General features: G+C 41.0%; 1 long non-coding RNA gene across 2 annotated transcripts in view; it reads right to left on the reverse strand.

Annotated features, from left to right (window-relative positions):
* Positions 1 to 11,674, reverse strand: part of LOC144289060 (uncharacterized) — a 44,009-nt gene extending 32,335 nt beyond the window's left edge. For both annotated transcript variants that reach the window (XR_013357122.1, XR_013357123.1), the window contains exon 1: positions 11,508 to 11,674. This is a non-coding gene — a long non-coding RNA (uncharacterized LOC144289060). The remainder of the gene's footprint in view (positions 1 to 11,507) is intronic.
* Between the last annotated feature and the right edge of the window lie 4,242 nt (positions 11,675 to 15,916).

A 15,916-nucleotide genomic window follows, 5' to 3' on the forward strand; every position in this document is an offset into this window, starting at 1 on the left:
TTCTGATCTCTTACACATGCTCCAATTCCAGACATCCTACAGACAGAACATCTCCAAGGCACCCAGGGCTCCGGATCCCAAACCGTATTTGTTTCCCACTCACACAACCTACACTCTTCACCCTGTCTTCTGAAACCCTGCACAATCAGCCCCAAATTGATTTCTTGCTCCTCCTCAATACAATCTGTTTCAGTTTTCAAGGTCTCGCTACTTCCCTGGTTCTTCCTCCCTCGAAAAGGCACACACAATCTCCCCTCTTCACTTTTGCCCATGATGCTCCTCCCTGTTGCCTTACTGAGTTCTGCATGTTGTTATCTCCACCCACTGTGATCTAGAAGGATGATATTGCCAGTGGAAGTGGAGTATGATAGGAATTTTTCATTGGGTTCTGGTATACCTCAGTTCTTTTGACTTCTTCAGTGAGTGCAAAAGAACCTGAAGCTTCTCCACCCACTTGCTGGTTTGTAATCTTTCTGCTGAAAACAAAATAAAACAGCAACAAAAAACCCCACCCAAACCTTCTAGGGCCTTTTGTCAACTTACGTGTCCATGAGGATCATCTTTTTACCATCCCTATAACATGTTGGATTTTTTTTATTTCCACCTATAATATGCTTCTATCCTGTTAGCCTTACTTCTTGCTAATCTTACCCCTATTAACAACATGCTCCTAATGACTTTGAATCATTTGTCACTGTCTGCTCATTGGCTATATCACTACAGTAGCAAAAAATCTCTCTCTCCCCGTGTCCTCCCTCCTGAACAGCATCTAGTTCTAGCCCTGAGACTGTGATCTTATATGCCTACTAGGACCAGGAAGTTAATGCAATATTTGAAACTGACTGAATATGTATATAACTAGGAGTGGTGGAGACTATGGCTAATTGAAGAGGGCAGGGCAAAGCTAAAGGCATCCGATTTCAACATTTTTAACACCATGGAACAAAGGAAATTCACCTAATGTTCAAAGAGGCCATGTGTAAATGACCCTGTGGGTTTGTCCTGAAGTTTTTCTGTTTTGCAGGAGTTTTCCTGGGCAGTACGTTTCCTTCTCTCCTGGTGGAGTTTAAGCATATTGCTTAAATCTCTTGCAGAAAATAGCAGCAATTAGAAATAGACTCAGGACGGGGGTTATGCAAATGCTAGAATATCATTTCTTTAACATTTTTCATTAGCAATCTATCTGTAATCATAAGTGAGCTATATGGAGACTTTAGAGCAACCTACAAATATTGCACATTTAACATCAGCTTCCTTTCCCTTCTTCAGAATTTGATTTTGGATCCTTCATGGACTCAGTTCCAAGTCACTACTCCTTCAGACACTTTTCTTGTAAGAGGCAGTAAGGTTGAATAGTTAGCAGCACAGATAGAAAGCTGGTCTATCTGGGTTGAAACCTGGACTCTGCAGCTTCCTGGCTTGTCTGTCTGTTTAACCTCGGGCAATTTAGGCAACTCACCCTGCCTCAGTTTCCTCATTTGCCAAGTATAGATAATAAATAGTACCTACCTCATGTCAACATAGAAAGGATGAAATGAATTCATATATATAAAATGTAGGGTGTCTGAAAAGTCAAGGATTATAAAATAAACTTGTTTTTAAACAGTATGTTAGTTACATTTTCATAGAGTATTGTATCTCTTTTTTTTTAACCCTTGGACAACCTGCAGTTTAAAGCAATGAGACCAGGCAGCCTGGCAGGCTCAGTAGGTAGAGCAGTGACTCTTGATCTCATAGTCATGAGTTCAAGCCCCATGTTGGGCATGGAGCCTATTTAAAATAATAGTAATAATAACAACAACAACAACAACAATAATAATAATAATAATAATAAAATAAAACAATGAATTCAGGGGATCCCTGGGTGGCTCAGCGGTTTAGAGCTTGCCTTCGGCCCAGGGTGTGATCCTGGAGTCTGGGGATTGAGTCCCGCATCAGGGTCCCTACATGGAGCCCGCTTCTCCTTCTGCCTGTGTCTCTGCCCCTCTCTTTCTCTGTGTCTCTCATGAATAAATAAATAAAATCTTTTTTTAAAAAATGAATCCAATTATAATCATTAAAAACTACAATAAATACATTAAAAGTGTCTAATAAGTTTAGAAGTATAAGGAAAATTACATATATAAATACATATAATTATATGTATTTATATATGTAATTATATATATAATAAGCTTTTTCTTCATTAACAAATGTTATCTATTGCTTCAGATTTAGAGGCATTTCACTGAAAATACATCTTGGGATTAAGGAAATCAATGTATTATTTGAAAAGCTAAAAAATATACGATTTAAAAATCATCTTATACTATGTTCTCTAACTTTTCAGACACCCTATACTTAGAACAGTGACTGACACTTGAAAAGTACCATTACAAGTATTATTTTCCCCTGACTTGTTAGGTCCCATTGCCTTTACAAGGAGAGTCCCTTCCTTAGCCTGAACCATTATCTGGTCCAATATCTCTACTTTGGAAACTTTTAAAATAGTGGGTCTCCAAAGAGCTTGGTCTACCTACATATACTATTCCTTGCTGTTCCTGGAGAGTGAAATGATATGTGTGGAAAGAATATTATAGACATGGCCAAAAAGAATAAGTGAGCAAGAAATATTGAAAACCACTGATATTATAAGTAACCAGAAAGGGCTTCATTATAGCAGACGCATAGTGACTTTCAATTAATGCTGACCACTTTTTTCCCCTCAATAATTTACTATATTTATTTTTTGCACAGGTAATATATTCACGTGGTTCCCAGTCAAAGGATGCAAAAGGATATACAATGAAAACTTTCCTTTCTACTCCTGCTTTCCAGCCACCTGTTTTCTTCCCAAGGGGAGGGAGGTTTGACCTGTTGCTCATGTTTCTTCCAGAAATAATCTATCTACATCTAGGCCCACTGTCCTTCATTCAAATCCTTGGAGACAAGTGGGTTTCAGGATCCAGAACTTTTCAGATTTTAGGCTGTAATAAGATGTAAATAGTATGTGTTCTGAAGCACCCCAGGCTCTGTCTCAGATGACCAATCATGCTGGTTTGCCCCAGACTAGCTCAGTTTTAGCATTGTAAGTCCTATGTCCCAGGAGTCCCCTCAGTGCCAGGCAAACAAGGCCATCTAACTACTTCTTAATTTAACTAAGCTTTTATGAATGAAGGCTGCTTTGCCTTTGCTACTTTTTTTTTTAAGATTTTGTTTATTTGAGAGACAGCATGAGCAAGAGGAAGGGCAGAGGGAGAGGGACAAGCTCCCCACTAAGCAGGCCAGACTCGGGACTCCATCCCAGGTCCCTGGGATCATGATTTGAGCCAAAGGCAAATGCTTAACAGTCTGAACCACCCAGGCGCCTGCTACTTCTTTTTTTATATATATAATTTTAAAAAATTATTTATTTATTTATTCATGAGAGACAGAGAGAGAGAGAGAGAGAGAGAAAGGCAGAGACACAGGCAGAGGGAGAAAAGCAGGCTCCATGCAGGGAGCCCAACGTGGGACTCTATCCCTGGTCTCCAGGATCATGACCTGGACTGAAGGCGGCACTAAACCGCTGAGCCACCCGGGCTGCCCACCACTAGGCAACTTTAAGCAATTTTACACTCACTAAGAATTAAACTCAAAACAACTTCTTAAGTAAAATGAACAGAATTATCGGGACAGTTCAAAAGGCAATTGTGGAATTCTTTCTCTTGTTCTTTTAAAAATTCCAGATATTCTCCATGAGGCTCTCTAGGTCTCTGGAAAATATTAATCATCAGACTTATTCTTGGGAAAAATATGTATTGGTATATGTGTGTGCCCTGATAAAGCTCTGGAAGCCAGAGGGCTTACCGAGATTTTTTTATTTTTTTTAATTGTTTGTATTTCTTATGAATATATTATGATTATATAGCGGTTTGAAGTACCTTTTTTCCTTCTTTAATTTTTAAATTTAATTTTATTTTTATTTTCTTTTTAAAGAGGTGCTGGCATACTGTTTCCAGAATTATCTTGATTCTTTTCAAATTTATTTTCTTATTTATTTATTTATTTATTTATTTAGAGACACACAGAGAGTTGTGCCCAAGTGGGGGAGGGGCAGAGGCAGAGGGAGAGGCAGACTTCCTGCTGAGCAGAGAGTCTGTGCTGGGCTCCATCACAGGGTGATCCCAGGATCCCAGGATCATGACCTGAGCCAAAGGCAGATGCTTTACCTACTGAGCCATTCAAGCACCTCTTCAAATTTATTTTCTACCTCCATTAATAAAGCAGAGTCCAATTTCTGCTTTGAATCTGAACAATTTAGCTAAGTTTGCTGCTAGATTGTGTGCTCTTCAGTTTATGCCTAAGGCTAGGTAGATCTTATTTGTACCCTAATACTTAGCACAATGCCTGACATATAATGGGTACCCACAGCATGTTTATATACTGGGTTTGACACTCCTATAAGCATAGTTTCATTCTGGATGCAAAGATCTGAATTCTTTTCATGGATTAAATGGTTTAAATCTATTATCACAGGTTTTCATTCATGGTTAGTACCCACAAAAAGTACCACAGAGAATAGTATCCTATTACATATATATCACCCTGAAAAGGTAAGCCACAGCTTTTCTTTAATCAAGGGGACATAAAATCCAAGACTAATAGTGGTCAGAATTGCCCGTGGTAATTTCTACCCTAGCAGTAGCTGTCACAAATCTGTGGATTTCATAACAGAATGAATGTAGACTATGAAACCCAATTTATATCCAACCTCTCTTTCAAAAAGAGACAAATTCCATCTGTTTTTATGTAATAAAATCACATCTTTAAGAACTGATCACACTTGAAATGCAAAATTCAATTATACTTCCGTACTTTTATTTATTGTTTCCATGTCATTCCATTAAGAATTGGCAACAGAGTCCCTTTGCCTGAATAACTCATAATAGCCTTCCCCCTGCAAGAGAGTGCAGGTCTTCCTAAGGACTCATCCCTAGTGCTTCTCATTGCTTCTAGACCCATACGATTCAAGTTCCAGCACAGCCACAGGATGGGGTACAGAGTATAACCCATGAAGAGGTGATATAGCTACTGAAGAATTGCATTATTTTACCAATTTATATCAACCAACCACTTCCAAGAATGGAACAAGTTCACAAACCCAGAGCCCCTTGCATGGATGGGACCCAAGTTTTCTTGAAGAAGGAACCCTACTACGCATAAAATGCACACTATAAATCTTCCTTCTAGCCTTCTCTAATAGAACTGCAGCCATTTCCCCAGAAACATTAAGAGAGGAGAAACAAACCTTTTCCGGAAAATTAGACACTGGCTCTGAACTGATACTAATTCCTGAATACTCAAAATGCCACTGTGGTTCACTAGTCAGACTAGGACTCTATGGCTGTCAGGTGAACAATGGAGTTTTGCCTCTGGTTTATCTCACGGTGGGCCCAGTGGGTTCCCACAATCCCCCCCTGGGTGACTTCTTAGTTCTGTGATGTGTAGCTGGCACACACATGCTCGGCAACTGCCAGAATCACCAGTTTCTTTATACATGGAATGAGGGCTACTCTGAAAGGAGACGCCAAGTAGAAGCCTTTGGAGCGGCCTCCTCCTATCAATATAACAGACTAAAAGCAACACGATATTTCTGAGATTAGTGCCGCTATCAAAGACTTGAGCAGCATAGTGGGCCTGATTCCTAACGTATTCCCATTCAACCTCTTTATCTGGCCAGTGAAGACAAGTGCATCTCAGAGAATGAAAGCAGTTCAATGTCAGCTTAATCAAGTGGTGACTTTGATTGTAGCTGCTGTTTCAGCTGTGGTTTCTTTGCTAGAGCAAATCAACCTATTTCCTGGCAACCTGGTAGACAGCTATTGACCTGGTGAGTGCTTTTTTCCTCCTTACCCATTAGTAAAGGCAATCAGAAGCAGTGTGCTGTCAGCCAGCAGGACCAGTTTACACCTCACTGTCCTACTTCAGGGCTATATCAATTATCCAGTACTATGCCATGATCTAATCTGCAGGGACCTTGATCACCTTTTCATTCCATAGAATGTCATGCTGGTCCATTACATTGATGATATGACTTTGATTTGATTCAATGAATAGGAAATAGAAACTATGTAGACACATTGGTAATACTCATGTGTGCTAGGAGGATGGAAATAAATCCCACAGAAATTCAGGACGCTTCCATCTCAGTAAGAGTTCTAGGAGCATTTGAGATAACCCTTTCCAAAAAAAATGAACAGATTGTTCCATCTGGTCCCTCCTATCTCTAAGAAGGAGACACACTGGACCTCTTTAGATTTTGGAGGCAACATATGCCTCATTTGGGAGTGCTACTTTTATTTATTGAATGACCTGAAAAGCCAGTTTTGAGTGCAGCTCAGGACAAGAAAAGGATCACAATAGGTCCAGGCTGCCATGCAAGCTGCTCTGCTACTTTTCATAAGACCTCACAAATACAAAGCAGTTTGCATGAATAAGTAGCATAGATGCTCACTCCCATATTCCTACCCCACTGCCTCCTCCTCTTCCACCTGCATCTATGGCTTCATGGAGAGTTCCCTATGACCAGTTGACTATGGAATAAAGAATTTAGGGTTAATTTACAAATGGTCCTCTATAATAGGCTGGCCTCACTCCAAGGTGGCCCTGAGGGTAGTAGGAAAGTAATTCCCCACTGTGGGTAGAACTCAAGCAGGGTACCTTGTTCATTGTATCTGAAAAGAGAGGTGGCCAGAGGTACAAATATAAACTGACCCATAGGGCAGCCCCGGTGGCGCAGCAGTTTAGCGCCGCCTGCAGCCTGTGATCCTGGTGTGATCCTGGAGTGATCCTGGAGACCCAGGATCGAGTCCCACATCAGGCTTCCTGCATTGGAGCCTGCTTCTCCCTCTGCCTGTGTCTCTGCCTCTCTCTTCGCTCTCTCTGAATGAATAAATAAATAAATCTTTAAAAAAATAAAATAAAATAAACTGACCCATGGATAGTAATTAATGATATGGCTGGATGGTCAGAGACACAGAAGTGACATGATTGGAAATTTGGTGACCAGGTCTGGGGAAATGGTATGTGGTTAGATCACAGAATGTGAAAAGATATTTGTGTTCCATGTGAATGCTTACAAAGAGCAATCTCAGTAGAGGAGAATGTTAATAATCAATTGAGAAGTTACTATACAATGGAAGTACGGAGGAATATGTCTGGAATGCAGGTAGTCTCCTAGGATACCTCTGAGACACATAGAATCACATATCACTATGTGATTATAGTAGGTAAAGAAACTCCCATAACCCATACAGGTGGGACCCTTAAATGACCAGACCCTTCAGGAATGAAGTTTTGAGTCTCCCCACAAGATCACAGCCACTTTTTTTCCTCTCAAAGGAGTAGTACATTTATAGTGACTACTTCCCAGACGCTTTGCAGCTAAGAGGGCAATGTGACCTGGTTCTGGCTAATAAGATAGAATTCTGGCCAATAAGCAGAAGTTGCTGGTAGACCACCTGTGAACACTTTGTGAAATGGGGTGATATGTCTGGCTTGCACGATTTCCTTCTCTCTTCCCCCATCTGGAGCATGGACACAATACTTGGATGTGCAGTAGCCATCTGGTCATGAGAATTAAGGTTGCAACTTAACACAAATGTAGCAGAAGAATGGGAGATTGGCTCCCTGAATCATTGAATTTGAGTGCAAAGGACCAGCCTTGCACAGTCTACCCCCTGACTTCTTGTTGCCCGAGATAAAAACCAAACCAACCAACCAATAAAATCTTACTTGTTTAAGCCACTGTTGGCTGTGTTTCCAAGTTACTTGCAGCTGATCTAACAAATAGACCTAACAGAATGTTTTTTAAAAAATTATTTTAAACTACAACTAATCTTTTAACTGTATAAGTTATACTTTTGCAAAAGAAAAGATACTGGGTCCTAGAGAAGTTTATCAAAGTATGGTCCGTAGATGATCTGAATTAGAATTACACAGGGTACTTGTTTATTTTTTTTTTAATTTAAATTTTTTTATTTATTTATGATAGTCACACAGAGAGAGAGAGAGAGAGAGAGAGAGAGAGGGGCAGAGACACAGGCAGAGGGAGAAGCAGGCTCCATGCACCAGGAGCCCGACGTGGGATTCGATCCCGGGTCTCCAGGATCGCGCCCTGGGCCAAAGGCAGGCGCCAAACCGCTGCGCCACCCAGGGTTCCCAGGGTACTTGTTTAAAAAGAAAAATTTCCCATGTGCTTGTTTGCCCTAACTTGCCTTCCCAACTAAGATTCAGAATTAGTGGGGCTAGATCCTGGGAATCTGCCTTTTTTCAAACTCCCTTGGTGATCCCTGTGTTCAGAAAACCTTGAGAACCATCCCCAAATATAATCCAAATAAGTCTAAGTCATTTTCTGGGCAGCAGGTAAATGTAGAGGGTTTTCTTTTCTTTTTTCTTTTCTTTTCTTTTCTTTTTTCTTTTCTTTTCTTTTCTCTTTTCTTTTCTTCTTTTCTTTTCTTTTCCTAGTTGTGAGCCAGTCCTCACACTTACCAACCTTAATTTGAATATAATCAAGGAGGGTCCATCTTCCTCTGGAAGGGAAATAAACCATCAAGCTTCAAGAGGAATACACAATTTCCTATGCAGTTTTGAGCAAATGTTCTGTGTTCTCTATTAACACAAAATTTGGTAACACTTTTAATCCTATTTCCATGTCATTTATGCAGTTGTACTCAGTATCATATTTCAGCTGTCTAACAAATTTGAAATGAACACAGCCCAATAGAATTCTGATTTAATATTCCCTTCATTTATGCTTTATTTAATAATTAATTCTTTTTAGGTTCAGAATGATCTTGCCCAATTTTGTCTTTTTTTATTGTATGCAAGTTCTTCTTACATGAAAAAAGACAGGTAGATGCAATTTTAAGAACCCCAAATCTTGAATTCAAGCACGATCAGAAGTCATTTATTAAGCCTATAACATAGATCTCATTGACCAATATTAGACTTCCTGAACCACTCCCTGACCCTATCTTTTGGAATCTCATTTCTCAGAGCATTCCAAAGCACATTCTCCTTGCTGGTCATTATGCTATCCTCAATTTGTTCCTGACTCCTCATCTTTGCTTATGCTACTTTTCCATCTAGTTTAGCCAAGCCCCACCTTCAATTGCCCCAATCTAGTCAGCTGGTTCTCTTCCCTAAATTCTTATTCTAGTCACCATCATTACCAACCAATTTCTAACCTTCCCAAAGGAGATTTTAGTATGTTAGTCTTCAACTAAAAATTCTTCAGTAGCACCATGTTCTTTCTTTCTTTCTTTCTTTCTTTCTTTCTTTCTTTCTTTCTTTCTTTCTTTCTTTCTTTCTTTCTTTCTTTCTTTTTTTTCTTTTTTCTTTTCTTTTTTCTTTCTTTCCTTCTTTCTCTTTCTCTTTCTTCTTTCTTTCTTTCTTTTTATTATTTTGCCATGTTTTCAACAACAAATGCATTCTGAGCATCCTGTAAGTATGCTTTGCTAGGTGTCAGGGATATACAGGTGATTAAAACACAGCCACTGTCCCACAGGGATTATGGAATGATGGGTTATTCACTGAAATTCTCAAATGATCTACACAGTGGACTGGAAACAACCTCAAGGCTCTCCGCAATCTATCTCCAAATTATTTTGCTAATTCTATCCCCCATTATTCCTTTTCCTTTGATTCAAATAAACTGGGTTACTTGCTGCTCCTTAAATACATCTGCCACCTTTCTCTCTTTCGTATTCTCATTTTGATCTCTGTTCCTGAAATGACTTCTTCCTTTCTCTCACCATGTCAATTCTGACATACCCTTAAGGTCTCAGATTTCAAATGCCACCTTTTTTGTGAAACATTGGTGATTGCTTGTGAAGTTTCAATTAAGTCAGGTTTCTTAAAAAGAACTCCATGTAACACCAAATGAGCCAGCAATCGCTGGCTCTTGATTAAATCCTGGTTTGAACAAATCAGCTTTAAGAGATATTTGGGAGTAAATTAAGGAAATCTGAGTATGAACTTGGGCACAAAATAATACTAGGGAATTGTTAAATTTATCAGAAATTATAATGTTATTATAGTTATGTTTAAAAATCATTATTTTTAGGTATGAAAACTAAATTAGGGTAGAATGTTATGATGGCTGAGGTTTAATTAAAAACAGATGAAGGAAAAAAGTGAAAATTTGGTAGTGGGAATAAATATGTTTTGGGATTATTTCTATCTTTCAGTGTATATGAAAACATTTCTGGGATGTCTGGGTGGCTCAGCAGTTGAGCATATGCCTTCAGCTAGGAGCATGATTCTGGGGTCCTGGGATCGAGTCCCACATCAGGCTCCCTACAAGGAGACTGCTTCTCACTCTACCCAGGTCTCTGCCTCTCTCTCTGTGTCTCTCATGAATGGATAAATAAAATCTTTTTAAAAACAATTGAAAACATTTCTATTCAAAAGTGAAAACAAGAACCCCAAATATTTATTTCCTGTAAGAGTAAAACATGTTCACTAATGAAAGTAACACCAGTAAAAAACAACCATTACCCTACTGTGCAGAGATAATTATTATTTATATTATAATGCATTTCCTTCTACACAGTTACAAATATACTTTTTATTTTATAAAACTGTGGTTACTGTAGACATACAGTTTTATATTGATCTCAGATTTTATTTTGTTAAATGTTTAGAAAAGATTTATTTTGAGAGAGAGAGCATGAGTGGGAGGGGCAGAGGGAGAGGGAGAGAGAATCTCAAGCAGATTCTGCAGTGAGTGCAGAGCCTAACATGGGGCTTGATCTCACAACACTGAGATCAGGTCCTAAGCTGAAACCAAGAGTCAGTTGCTTAACTGACTGTATTACCCAGGTGCCCCTGATCTCATTTTTTTTAAAGATTTTATTTATTTATTCATGAAAGACACAGAGACATAGGCAGAGGGAGAAGCAGGCTCCATTCAGGGAGCCCGATGTGGGACTCGATCCTAGATCTCCAGGATCACACACTGGGCTGAAGGTGCTCTAAACTCTTGAGCCACCCAGGCTGCCCCGATCTCATATTTTAAAAGGACATGAATGACAGGGGCACCTGGGTGGCTCAGTCGGTTAAGTGTCTGCCTTTTGCTCCAGTGGTGATCCCAGGGTCCTGGGATCAAGCCCCACGTCCAGCTCCCTGCTCCGGGTGGGGAACCTGCTTCTCCCTTTCCCTCTGCTGTTCCCCCTGCTTCTCCTCTCTGGCTCTCTCTCTTTCTTTCTCTGTCAAATAAATAAATAGAATCTTTTTTTAAAAAGGAACATGTACTACAGAAAGAAGAGCACATAAATAAGAGAACAATGCATTTTATAGGTATGTTACATATCAACAAAAAATTAAAATAACAAGAAAAAAAATTCGAAGCACTAAACAGAGGTTTGTAGACAAACCTCCCAACTCTCCTAGACTCACATACCAGCAGTGAATTCTTTTACAATCTTAGATCCCACAGATGGGCTTTTCAACTGTATATTTCAAATCATCACTGAATCACTTACTTGCCTTTTTGCAGTTCCCAGCATTTGCAGTTCTCACGGTGGGCTCTCCAGGCTACACAAGTTTTTGTTTTGTTTTGTTTTTTTAAGGAAATCATTCCCAACTGGGACCACCACAAAGCCCACCCCAGCTGGGCTTTCACTGCTGCTGAACCACCCTCCTTCCAGTCTCCTGCACTTCTCTACATCAAGCTCCTCCTTCCGAAAGCTCCAGATCCACACTCCTTTCCTCCTTGTCACCCTTCCTTCCTTCACACACCCTCTTGCCAATGTTAGCTGGCAACATGACTTTTTTTTTTTTGCTTTACCGAAATATTGTTCAAATGTTTTAATTCTGTTCATAATCACATAAATAATATAGAATACAATTTTAAAGTAAGAAACTGCTACACATCCTACCACATCAGTGCAAATAATTTTACTTTTTCATTTTCCTTGGTTTGTATCTATCAATGTTTACACAAATACTGTGAATAAGTTGCTTAGGATTTTTCACTTATGTTGTTAAATGTAACATATTGCTACATAATCTTTATGACTTCAATTTAAGTGGCCACACCATATATTCCAAGTGATTAAAATGCCTTCCAAGGACCTGAAATAAGAAGTCAAAGTCCTTTTGTGGTTACCAGATACTTTATATACTTTATTCTGCAATCTGCTTTCTTGTACTGCCTGTATCATGGACCTTTTCTCATTATTTTCTACATTATTTTAAATGGCTGCATAGCATGCCAAAATGAGGATGCAACTTTTTTTTTAATTTAATGCTTTGAGTAGTTTATATACTCCACGCTTCAAAAATTAGAAAAAAGAAAATGGCACACAGTGAAAGTCTCTTTCTTCACATCTTGGTTCTTATTCACTCCAGAACATAGCCTCTTTTCTTAGTATCTTTTTCTATCTTTCCAGAGTTTATTTGGGTAGATGCAAGCAAATACAAATATCATTTTTTAAAAGATTTTTAAATTTTATTCATTCATGAGAGACACACACAGAAAGAGAGGCAGAGACACAGGCAGAGGGAGAAGCAGGTTCCATGCAGGAAGCCCAACGTGGGACCCAGTCCCTGGGGTCTTCAGGATCACACCCTGGACCGAAGGCGGCGCCAAACCGCTGAGCCACCTGGGCTGCCCACAAATGTCATTTCTTATATTTGTCTTTTTTTTTTTTATCAGAATGTAATATATACACTGTTCCTCACTTAGCTTTTTTCACGTGATAATGTATCTTAGGGATTGTTCTCGCTACATGGAAAGTTTCCTCATTCTTTGTTCTACAGCTGTACGGCTTCCTACTGTACAGGCGCCATCCTTGACTTCCATCCTGTCCATTGTTGATGGACATTGTGGCCATCCCATTGATTCCCGATCCTGTTTCTACCCATTAACTCCAAAACTCTGTCCCATCCATTATCAACCTCAATTCCTTTTTTACTGGTTTGTTTTGCCTATGTATGTCAGATCCCTTGTATGCTGAAAGAGAATTTTCTCTTCATTCTAAGGTCTCCTGAAAGCTCCCATAATCTTCAAATTTCTCAGTTCTCACTGCTCTAACATCTGAAGAAAAGTACCCATCCTTGCTTACCCATTCACTCCTAACTTCTTGTAAAGTGGCTTCTGCTCACCCCACCCTTTTTATACTAAAATGGATCTCTAAGCAGTCACCTGTTAATGTCCCATCTCCCAGTAACCTGGCCTTAGTCATTTCTTTGGACCCCATCCTAGAACTCCTGTCAACCCTACCTCTCGCCATAGCTAGCCCTAAAGATCCTGTCTTCTCAGAGGCTTCATTACTACCCTTTCCTATCAACTCTGTCCATCATCTCGAAATAAGATACTAAGTTCTGATTATCTAGACTATTAATAAGGGTCTCCTAACAAGCCTTCCCCTCTGCAGGCTCTTTCCTACTCAAAATGAAAACAAAATACAAAAAAAACAAAAACAAAAACAAAAATAAAAAACACACCAAAAAACAGATCTTATATCATTTTCTTCTTCAAAACTTCTATTTCTGAGGGTGCCAGCCTGGCTCAGTCAGTAAAGCATGTGACTCTTAATCTCAGGGTTGTAAGTTTGAGCCCCACGTGGAGTGTAGAGATTACTTAAAAATAAAATCTTTAAAAAAAAAATCAACCTTTTGGGACGCCTGGGTGGCTCAGTGGTTGAGCGTCTGCCTTTGGATCAAGTCGTGATCCCAGGTTCCTGGGATTGAGTCCCACATCAGGCTCCCCACAGGGAGTCTGCTTCTCCCTCTGCCTGTGTCGCTGCCTCTCTCTCTGTGTATCTCTCATAAATAAATAAACAAATAAACAAACAAATAAATCTTTTTAAAAATCCAACCTTTTATTTTCTTAAAAATGTTTGTTTGTTTATTTATTTCAGAGAGAGAACAAGAGAGCACAAGCAGGGGGAGTGGCAGGGGGGGAGGGAGAGGCAGATGCTCCGCTGAGCAGGAAGCCTTACATAGGGCTCCATCCCAGGACACTGGGATCATGACCTGAGCTGAAGGCAGACGCTTAACGGACTGAGCCACCGAGGCAACCATTTCCAAACAAATGAAGCACTAACTCCCCAATCTGGCATTCAAACCCTTCCATGATTCTAATTCAATTCAACATGTATTGGCACCAGGTCAGTGCTATCTTCTCCTGCTGTCCTAAGCATACTGTATGCTCTAGCCAAACCAGTCTGGTTATTTTTCATTAACACACAGTGTGTTTTTGCACCTCCAGGCTGTGTTCACCCTTTTGTCCACCTGGATTACCCTCCCCCTTCATCTCTTCTATTCTAAGTCTCTTCCTCCCTTAATTTCACTTGCCATGATATCTTCACTAACCCTCCACCAAATAAATGTGCTATAGTTATTTGTGCAGTTATCATATTTCCCTACTGAATTCTAAATTCTGCTCAAATGAAGTACTGCCTTGAGTGGACTCTTCAATGTGCCAGCCTGTGCTAAGTGATTTGCATGCATTATCTTGTTTAATTCACACATCAACGTTGTAGGACAGGACTCTCCCCATTTAACACTGAAGAAAGTGAGGCTCAGGGGTATGAAGTAGCTTGCCCAGGTCATGCAACTGATGAGGGTGGAATACCTTTCTTAGTCCATTTAGGCTGCTATAACAAAACAAACAAACAAACAAACAAACAAAAAAGCCACAACTTAGGTAGCTTACAAACAACAGAAACTTATTTCTCACAGTTCTGGATGCAGGAAGTCCAAAATCATGGCTCCCACAGATTCTGTGTGTGGTGAGAGTCACTTCCCGGTTCTTAGGTGGCTGTATTTTCCCTATGTCCTCACATGGTGGAGGGGGTGAGGAAGCCTCTGAGGTCTCTTTTATGAGGACACTAATCCCATTCATGAGGGCTCCATTCTCATGACCTAAGCACCTCCAAAAGGCCTCTTCTCCTAATACCATCACAGGGGAGGGGGGCGTTAGGGATATGGACGGGGGAGAGACACAAACATTCAATCTACAGCGCTCATGTTTGTGTTACTTATGGTAGCCAGCACCGTGTCCAGTACCTACACTGCCCTCAACCTGTTTGTGTCATATCAACATGTTAAAAACAGTGGCTACCTATAGACCTAGATTCTAAGGAAATAGGAAGGGGAGGTGTTGAAACAGTAAAGAATTGGGATGGCGGGATTGTTGGTGGATGTTTCCAAATTTCCACTAGTGGGTTACAGAGCTTCTGAAATAAGCGTTTAAAATATATAGTTACTAAACAGGATTGCCGCTACCCTTCAGTATTTTCTAATTGTGACATGTAGGTTGGTTCTGGCTCCCTGATTTTATTGTCGCCCCCCTTCCCCGGGGGGAGGGATTATCTCCATTCTCCCGGATTCCCACAGCTTTCGGCGCATTGCTGATCACACGACGTCCGTACTTGTTGATTTTAATGTATGTGGGTTTGCATATGTGTACTGCAGCCGGGGGGAGGCCGTGGGTGTGCGACGCGGTGTGCATTCCAGCTCACCCCTCTTCCCCGGAGCAGCTGCTGCCTGGATGCTTCCCTTTCGGGGGAGGCGGCAGAACCACTGACCCTTTAACAAGTTGTCCCTCACAGAACAGGTGTCTCCCCCGCCCCTCGGAGGAGAGGGATGGCTGGACGCTTGGTGACATCAGCGACCGACCAATGGGAAGTCAGGCTTCGGCAGCCGCGCCAATGGGCGGCCGGGGGCGGGCCCGGTTTCCTGGGAGCCGGGCGGGCCGGGCTGGTCTTGCCGCCGCCGCCGAGTCTCCGCCGCTCACGCTGCCCGCCGCGGCTCCGGCGACTCCCGCGGCTCCCGCGGCTCCCGCGGCTCCGGCGGCGGCGCAGTTCCCCTGCCCGCGCTGCTCCCGGACGCACGGCTCGGGCGCTTCCCTCCGCGGCGCAGCTCCCCCGCCTCCCGGGCTCCC

This window comes from Canis aureus, chromosome 18, assembly GCF_053574225.1.
Source record: "Canis aureus isolate CA01 chromosome 18, VMU_Caureus_v.1.0, whole genome shotgun sequence".
In the NCBI taxonomy this organism is placed as follows: domain Eukaryota; kingdom Metazoa; phylum Chordata; class Mammalia; order Carnivora; family Canidae; genus Canis; species Canis aureus.